Genomic DNA, 10,007 nt, shown 5'->3' on the forward strand with positions numbered 1-10,007 from the left:
TTATGTCTGCTACTCTATCACTATGCTGAGTTTCCAAGGTAGGAAGTCTGCAAATACCTCTATATGCCTAGGAAAATGACTGCAGATAGCTGCACCTTTCTTGTTAAACCTGCCCAATAGAACTGTGTACTTAAGAAGGGAAATCTGTTATCAGTAATAAGCCATTCCTAAATAAAGTCAACATACCTTGAAAACACTGGGTTGATTTCCATGGATTTCAGTTAATCATATTTTACATGCCAGTGAATAAGATGAATCATTAGGATCAGCTTTAGTGACATTTTTATAAAAAATGTTTACAGAAGACTATTTAGGACCTTTGTTGAGCTAAGTTCAAACTAATGCCTTACCAATAAGAAACATTACTCTACCATTTCCATTCCCACCACAAAGATTCCATAAGCTCCCTGTTTTTCTTTAAGTCTAACTATTTTTTTTCCTAAGTATTTACACTAAAAGGCATTTTTAAAAAATGCTTCCTTGGCCACTGCCATTTCCTATTAGCTTTCAGTGTGTTACTTAAAGGATTTTGCTCATTCTATTTTATTCTACTGAATTGCAAAGTCAGCTGTAGGAAAGTATTATTTTCTTGAAAGCAATTTATATTTTTACCATCTTTTTTTACTTTCAGCAGTATTTCAGCTTAATAAAGGAGCTTAATCCCATTCAATATATCTTTCTAAAAGTCAGAAAAATATTTTAGACTAAATGCTAAAGTTTTCAACTCCATATATAGTTTCATTTCCTCTACAAGACCCTAACATATTATATGTCCATAAAGTCACAGACTCCATTCATTGTAAATGTTACTTCTAATGCAATTAATTGATACTGTTAAGAAAACTGCTTGGTTTGTCTATTTATAAACAGTAACGTTTATTGCAAAATTAGAAAATGGCTTTCATAAAATTTCTGTCCTCATTAAAAAATAGAAAAAGATTCTAATTCCTGCGGATGTGCACTTTCACTGTGAGCTTTGGCTTTTGGTCAAAGGACTATCTAGAATGCAACACTGGGGCAAACTCTTCAGGAATCTCATCCTAAGTGACAACATTAAGTGTTCACTGAGGAATTAATAAAGCATTCCTATATCACTTAATTGCAAAAAAAACCCTTGATAATGGTGTTTTTGTTTTTTGTAAAACGTAGAGAATTCCAGATTCTGCTAAATGAACCAGAGGGTTTTTTTTTTCCTAGAAATATTTTTTGATTCAATTCACCTCCATCTCAAAAATATGTTATTAACATTCATGATGATAAAACAATTCATATTTAAATAAATAAAACTTACCACTTGGAGAATGTCTTCATCTTTTGGCATAACACTAAGTTCCAATGTCGTATCACTGAAATTGAAAATATACATACTATTTTAGGGGAGACAGAAGTGTATAAAGAAGACTTAAAGGAAAAATAGTTAACTCTCAAGTATTTTTAAAATTAAGAGTTTAATTTCAGTTTTCTTAAATTTTTACTTTTCAAAATCAAATCATTAAAATGAAAAGTCACTTTTATATATATAAGTTAAATATGTACAAAAGACGGCACCCTGCCACATGTTTGTACTATTCATAATCAGTCAAGTCTTCTTTATAATGTCTCTAACTTAGAAACAAAAAGTATGTTATACTTCTATTAAATACTCCCAGAACAAAATTCATAACAATATCAGCATACGATTATTTATTGTTTTATTCAAGTTAAAAAACAAAGTACAGATTTCTATCACATATTGTTTATCAAGTTAATTAACAAAAAGCAACCAAAGAAACCTCAAAGTCAACATTTTAAGCAATATTAAACATCCTAATTTTGAAATATTCCCTCCTGTCCTCAAAGGTGAAAGAAATCAGTTCACCATACAAATATTGAAATGAGTCATTTAAAAAAATTATATAGCATCTGAACTGTTTATTTTCTTCTCTATGATTTAATTTTAGAGCCTTTACTGGAATAGCTCAAAGTCTTACTCTATTTTGGCACTGTACATTTCCTGTTTAAAATGATAGAGAAGTTTCTCTAGGTTTAAAAAAGTTCAAAGGAATAAATTAAACTGAATCCTATGATCTGGAATTACATTTATATATAGCAAGGATAGTGGTGCTAATCTCCACCAAGTGCTTCAATAAGTTAATCTAACAATATCAAATAGATTTTCCCCCCAATACAATAAAAATATTAAAAAGCAATCAAACAGTAACCGAAAAACAACAAAATCTAATAATTTACTGGTGTCTCTTTTCAACAGATTTGAATCATTACTTGCAGGTTCATATATGCTGAGAGAATGGTAAATTAATGAGAACCACAGGTTCAAATAAATGTAGCTAGTAAAATATGTAGGTACTTGTACTTCAATATTTAGAGTTGGTAGAAAATACATACTGATGTTTAGATAAATTCTTCTGCAAGGATACATTTTTACATTAATACACTGCAGAATCTCAATGGCTTTGTGCTGCATTATCCATTTGCTACCAACTGCAGATAAAAGGAACACAGTTTTTTAAAAGAAAATAAGATCATGAAAAAGCAGTATTTCTCTAACTTTCAAATAGCTTTTATTGGTTGAAAAATTAAAACTGTCATTTCAAAAGTGTTATTACTCTGAAAAATGAACTGCACCAGTAATAGAAGAATTAATGTGGATTTTGAAGGAAACAAAGATTAAGCTGTGGTTACTTGGAAAAATAATATTTTTAAAGAAGAGACATTAACAAATACATGAAAAATCCTTAAATTATAGGCTGACAATATATTGGCATATTTATGATGATCTAAATTATTCTGAGAAAAAGAAAATTTGGGTAGATCTCCCGCTGGCTCTTGGAGAGGCTTTAAATTCATCACCACCATTAGAAGCAAAATTTAAGAGTTGTTTTCTCTAAGAATTTTATTAAATATTAAAAAATTAAAGAGACTACTTTGAGATTAATTAATCACGGTCACATCATTTAACTGTAAAAAATGACAATGTATTAGGGCATTAGTGTAAATAATTTAAATTATAGCATAAACTGCTTTAGGTATGGTTAGAGGTGCTTAATAAAAATCTTCAAAAAATAAAAAACTTTAACTGAATAATAGACAGGTGCATGTGGCTTACAGAAACTATCAGGTAATCCAAAAGTTACTGTCGTTGAATTTGGAAAGAACCTCTTACAATAGAGTAATGGTCTGGAAATCAGACCCAAATTTATGGCTCAGTCTTGACAGAAATTCAACATTGTAAGCCTTTTAGGCTTTTGATTTCTTTATTTGTAATTTTAAAATTTTTTCTAGGTTTGTTGAGTGAAAAAAGAGAATAGGACTAAATTATCTTCGAGATGCCATAGATAGTCACTCTATGAATATGTATTTACCTTTACAGCTCAAAATTCTATCATTCTGTAGAATGTAGGCAGACAAATGGATTAAATGGGAATGTCTCGCTCTCTTAATTAAAACAAATGAATGAATTTAGGCCAAGAAGATTATTCAATAAGATACTTAAAAGTAACATATCTTAGTAAAAGGTTTTCAAATAAACTATGTACGCATTTATCTATATATTTATTATAAACAAATTATACATTTGTCACTTCAAATAAAAGAGTGAAACTTAACAGTAAATCTAAAATGTGTGCCTCTCAGACTCTAAAGAATTTTAATCACAACTCTGATAAATTTGCCAAAGCAAAGCCACCAACTAAACTATCCTCAGGTAATTGGTTCTTGGAACCTCTCAAACACATTATCCACTGTAAGGGGAAAGTTCCACATCTCCACATCACCCCAATTCCTTACAGAAATATAGGATTCTATTGAATCTACTTGCTCTATTGATTTATAAAACCCATCTTTGGCCAAAATTAATCATGTTTCGAGAATCTTACCTGTTCTGAATTAAAGCAATTACTTGGGAATAGGTCTTTCCAATAACACTTTCTCCATTCACTTTTATAATTCGGTCACCTTCAAAGAGGAGTAAAAAAACACATGAGGAAGTCATAAAGAAAGTCACTTTTAAATACTTTTGAAATATTTCTTGAGTGGTGTCCTTATGTTTAATATCTACTTGTTATTATTTTTTAAAGTACCTTTTTAAAAAATAAAGTAAATTTTGATATATCCAGCTTCTTATGAAATACTGCCACACTCTAAATAAGTTTCCGTCACTAATAAATTTAGAAACCTCAATAGGTATAGTCACCAGATGATCATAGCTATATTATTTGCTATTGAGTCCTAGAATTACTGGTTATTCCTCCATTTACCCTGTCATTTCTGAGAGAGAACATTATTCAACAGGCTTAAAATATTGATTGCTTCTATTTCCTCAGTGTGCTCTAATTTTAGCCTAGCTGATTTTCTTGCAGTATTCTCTCAATCTATTTGGTTTACTGATTAGTCTGTACTATAAAACTTAAATATGGGTATACACATACTTTTGACATTATACATATTAACTTGTTTTTCATTTTAATGGGGAAATGAACATTGGATTATTCAGAAAAACTCATAGTAGAAAGCGGGAAAAAAGAGAAAGAACAGGAGAGAGAGGACAGAAAGGAAAATTGAAAAAAAATGTACTTTTTGAGTGCTTATGACAGCATCTCCACCCCGTCTTTCCAATCTTGTGAGGTTTAGAATATGATGGATAATACATTCTATGTAATGGAATCCAATATGTATGCTAATCTACATATTATACATATTAACGATATTGAAATCAGGCTTACTTTAAGTATAATGAAAAAGATCATTAATTATGGTAGGTAATACATTAACAGTATATCCTAATAAATCTTAACAATGATACTCACTACTTACAATATTTGTAGCTGAAAATACATTTTATTCAAAGCCACCCTTTTTGTGTCAAGTTAACTCACCTCGGACAGATCAGGGACTTCCAGAACTTGGAGATCCAAGAAGAGTATTTCAATTATGCTGAATAAATACCTTCATCATTTTGCTATTTTGTAATCCTTTGTCAAAATTTAACAAATGCGAAATAAGTACTTTAAAAGAACTTCCAAAAGTCTGTTCATTTGTGTGGTAACTAAATGTGCCCACAATTTGTCAATTTATGTTGTTATTTCCATGCAAACTCATCCATTTAGGTATCAAGAAACATGTAAATAACAAGGTATCAAACATAGTAATAACAGACGTGGAGAAAAAGGGAGATGCATACAGACAGAAAAAATAAGGAATACTAAATGTGGAGGAAGGAAGAAATGAAGTGAAAACGAAATTAAAAGGTATTGTTTAAAGAATATCAGCACCTGTGCACAATCCAGCTTCAAAAGCAGGTCCTCCTTCTTTAACTTGTTTAACAAATATGGTATCCATTGGTTCCAAGCGGTTTCTTTGTTTTCCTGTGGGAGAGAAAAAGCCCAAGGCATGATTTTACTTCACAATATTTTATTAAAATACCAAAATATAAAATAATATTTAATTGAACCAGCTGAGCAAAGATTTTAATGAAGGGTTAAACATATATCCTGAATTTAGATGCTGAAATCACAATGTAGAGGTTCTTATCAATTCAAACATTTATTTTGCTTCTTCCATAACACAACAACATGCACAGCACTGTAATGGTTTCCATTTACTGGGTACGTTCTGTATTGTCAGTTACTACCCTAACTACCATACATATCTTAGAGCTAATTTTCATAGCAAGCATTACTACCACCATTGCAAAAAAAAAGGAAACTTAGGCTTAGATTAAATAAGTTATCCAAGGTCACATAGCTAAAACTTATTTCACTGGTCGTGCTCACTCTTCCACTTTTTAATTCTGTATTGTACTAGGCATTTAGATATAAGGATGAATAAGATTCCTTTTCCTTCAGGGACTCTGGTAGGGGAAAGACATACAAATAATGACAATATGGTATAAAAAGCAATCAGAGACAAATACAATACAGCCAGGACTGTTTATACTGTACTGTCATGTATTTGTACATCATGAGTAGACATGATCAACTCTGCAAGTCAATACTTCACAAATTGTCCATGGATCATCTGCATTAACATCTAAGGTGCTTGCTAAAAATGAATGTTTTGGAGAAAGACCAGAAATCTGCCTTATCAGCAAGTTAAGTTACCAGGTGATCCTAAATATGCACTTAACTTGGAGAACAACTAACAGTTTCAGTAAAATAGATGTCAAGGAAAGAGTCACAGATAAGAGGACATTTAAGCTAGGTGATAAATACAACAATAAGTACTGTGGGGAGACAAAAAGGTAAACAGTAGTTCTCAAAGTGTGGTCCCCAGAGCAGCAGCATCAGTAGCACCTAGGAATGTGTTAGAAATGCAAATTTGTGGACCCCACCCCAGATCTACCAAATCTGTGGTGATTGTGATGCACTCAAGTTTGAGAACGACTGAAGTACAAGACACAGTCCTGACTTTTAAAGCAGAATATTACTGAGAAAATAAGGCATACACATGTGTGGAATAATATACTAATACTCATTAAATAGCAATACCGGGCAGAAAACAATTGAGTGTAAAATATAAAGAATTCATATTATTGCCACATAAAATTGAGTTTTTATAATGGTGTATGTACAAAGGCAACTCAAAAGAAGTTTACTAATAATGGCATATCTACACGTACCTGCCTTTACAGACTTACCTATTTACTCTCAAAGAAGCCCTCTAAAGCAATGAATGGATAACTCAATTACTTAAAAAGCAATAGGCTATAGTGGAAATTGCTTGTTTTAGAAGCCTGTAGACATGGGTTTGAATCCTTGCTTTGCCACTTGACATTTTCTGTATGTTTCAGGCTTTACTTTTCTTCATAGAACTTATTAGTTACTACCTAAAATTACATTCTCATTTGCTTACATATTAGTTGTATGTCTCTCCCAGTAACATGAAGAGCAGGAATTTGGTCATGCACACTGATATCCACAGCACCTAGCACTGTGCCTGGCACAGAGCAGGCATTCAATAAATAATTATTCAATGAATGAAGACATTTATTATTTTGTTTAATTTAGACAAGCCTTCAAGATGGCCATTATGATCCTAAAATTGCCACATGTCTAAGGAGGAAACAGACTAGGTAACTTGCAAAGAGGCAGAACAGGGATTTGAATCCAGATCTGAATTCAAAGTAGTACTCCATGCTGCTTCAAGTCTAATTGAAAAGAACTCATTTCTCACATTTTATTTAATATAGGTAGACAGTCCATTTACAATTAATTAATTAATTAACCCCCTCCAATTCAATAAAAATTTATTTTGTCTCACTTATGGCAAAATACTCTGTGACTTCCATTTATAATTAATTTAAAAGGAAGAAATGTTTCTTTTCAATTTAAGTCACTTAAACTGTAAACACTAAATTCCAATCAAATTGGTTATTGGACTAGATCCCTCTGTGGCCAACCCAACATTCACAATAGTTGGCATTAAAGGAAAACTACTTTCTTGGCTAGAGATTTGAGCCAATATGTTTGGTTGTATCAAATCATTTTTTCTTATTAATGCCTTCTAGTCTACTGTGTCTCAAAAGTGATTATACTGTACTTATATTTTAAAATATGAAATTTAAATGACTATTAATGAATTCTACAAAATAATAAAAAGTTGGCTGGGTAACAATGCAGTGACTTCTGACAATTCTGATAGGAAATTTGACTTATACAAAACAGAGGTAGTCCAAAATAATTTGGAGTTAATTTCTATAAAGGAAATATTAATTTTGTAATGACTGTTGTTGTCAAGTCAGAGATACTTTGCCACTAACAAATATTTCAATACATTATGCCTGAAAACATGTGAAGATGGAATAGAGGCCAATCCTATAGCAAGCACTACCATATCTCCTGAGAGTTGTACTTTTGATTCTTGTTCACTTTCTTTTCTGGAACTTCTCCAAAATTCTGACTTGCTATTATTACCTATATACTACCCAATTCCTTCTAGACAACAGAAAAATTTCCCATAAGTATCCCTTTAATATAGGCAGGCTTCACTAAGAAATATACTTCTCCTCAGATGACATATTCTTCACTCTAACTCTTGAGCTAAAAACATTTGCCCAATAATTTTAAGTTTGTCTTCTTTTTAATGTATGTACTCTGCAATTCTGCTGGAACCAGAAATCAAAAGTATCAAATATAAAATATGTGTCATTCAATCTCTTGGGTCTTTAGTTTTTGTAAGTAAATTTCTAGATTTGCAAAACTAAAAGCCTGATCCAGAATTGTGATAATTCACCAGGAAAAGTGATTCCTTACTTCCCTGTATGATCATTTAACAGAGCCAGAAGGCTTCCCTGGCAATTCTTAGTAAAAACCCCTTTCAATTCCATATCTGTATTTTATAATTACTCTATTTTTTGAAAACATATAGGATATAGTTTCAAAGAACTGCTAAATGCCTTATTCAGGTATCATTTCCTTGACCTTATCAAAAGAAAAGGAAAATATGTCTTTTTAGCACACACATGTAATCAAATCTTTGTTATTTGCAGAAAAGGAAGTAAAATGGCAATAATCTTACATGATGAGAAAGTCTAAAGTGATCAGGTACAGAAAAAGTCCCATTTTATGTTAGTTAATATATAATTAGTGCAGACTTAAACAAGAAGACATAAAGCATATATGAATTTACTTGAAGTTGAATATTACACATGAAATCAGAAAGGATGCACCTACTTTTACATTACAGTAAATATGATCACTTGGAGAAAATATAACTTGAGTAAAAAAATTAATAACATATAGGTAGTAGTTACTAAATCCTGAATATCCAGGTGGATGTAATTTTTATTCTCTGTATCCAATATAATGCAGTAGTTAAGACCTTGGGCCCTACTGAGATAGGAGGTGTTCAGTTTCCATGGGTTTGGGTTATAAGACAGAACTCTGGGTTTCAAGCCACTCCCCAAGGTCTCAAACTCCTCCTCTAAGCCCTCCCCTAGAGGAGAGTTACTGTTGCTTATTGCTCCTATTTTCATAGAAAAATGGAAAATTGATACCCCAAGGGGCAGGCTTATGCAAATCTAGTGTCTGGGCACGCTCAGTAAAAAGGGGTTATATAACCCTAGTTGCCAAGCATGCTCAGTAAAGTGGAATTTATCCTTTGAATGACCTTCCATTAGAGATGCTAAAGAGCACAGAATATTCTTGAATATGTTTGGTGCATGTGATAGAATTTGACAAATGATCATGCCCTTAAAGGAGACCACTGAGCATGTCAAGACTATGTTACATAACGGGAACCAGCCCCTTAGTTGAATATTCATTACGTAGCATGAATGTATATTAGAGAGCAAAACCATGAAAGTGAAATCCTGACAGAAGGTGGTGGTGTTGCTCATTTTCCTGGGGCCAATCCGCACTTTGGAGGCTATGGTATGTATGCTTTCTCTTTGTATCAAACTTATTTTCAGCATTTGGAAGTTACATTTTTTTCTATATTTTGTGTGAAATATTTCATAACGATTATTTTTTGTTGTAGGAAACAGGCTTCTAATTTTCTTTTGGGGATTTGATTTACTAATGTAATACAAAATTATCTTAAGAACCTGAGACATATTGTCTAACACTGAAAAATCCGTATATAGATGATAAACACATCTTATATGATAGATAAGTAAGTGGAATCCAATTTAAGAAAACTAGTATGGCAGATTACTAGTGCCTTTTGTTTTGGTAAGGGCAGAAGCTCTAAGTAAAGAGAAATGTGCCAGCTTATCAAATCTAGGAATTCCCCAAATTTTACTCAAGATATCTCATTTCCAGAGTAATAGCTACTACTTTAAAAATCACATCTCTCAAGTCTCCAACCTGCAGATACAACAACTATCATTAGCTCTAGACCCCAAATTCCAATAATCTCTGGATATTTTCAGTATATTATCATGTTAGGTCTCAATCACATCTATTTTAAACAAAAACATTACCTCTCTGTACTCAACCTGATATTCAATTAATATCAAATGAAATAAAATAAGAACATCTGTTAAATATAAAAAAATCAGACCATGTTCT

The 10,007-nt window shown here is 31.8% G+C and overlaps 1 long non-coding RNA gene across 1 annotated transcript; it reads right to left on the bottom strand.

The window, feature by feature from the left end:
- Positions 1-1,281: 1,281 nt before the first annotated feature.
- Positions 1,282-5,359, bottom strand: LOC103591623. The gene is made up of 3 exons (XR_550596.1): positions 5,271-5,359; positions 3,876-3,954; positions 1,282-1,346 (listed from the first exon to the last, which is right to left on the bottom strand). It is a non-coding gene; the product is annotated as an uncharacterized LOC103591623 (long non-coding RNA).
- Positions 5,360-10,007: the final 4,648 nt, after the last annotated feature.

This window comes from Galeopterus variegatus, unplaced genomic scaffold, assembly GCF_000696425.1.
Source record: "Galeopterus variegatus unplaced genomic scaffold, G_variegatus-3.0.2 Scaffold998, whole genome shotgun sequence".
NCBI lineage: Eukaryota > Metazoa > Chordata > Mammalia > Dermoptera > Cynocephalidae > Galeopterus > Galeopterus variegatus.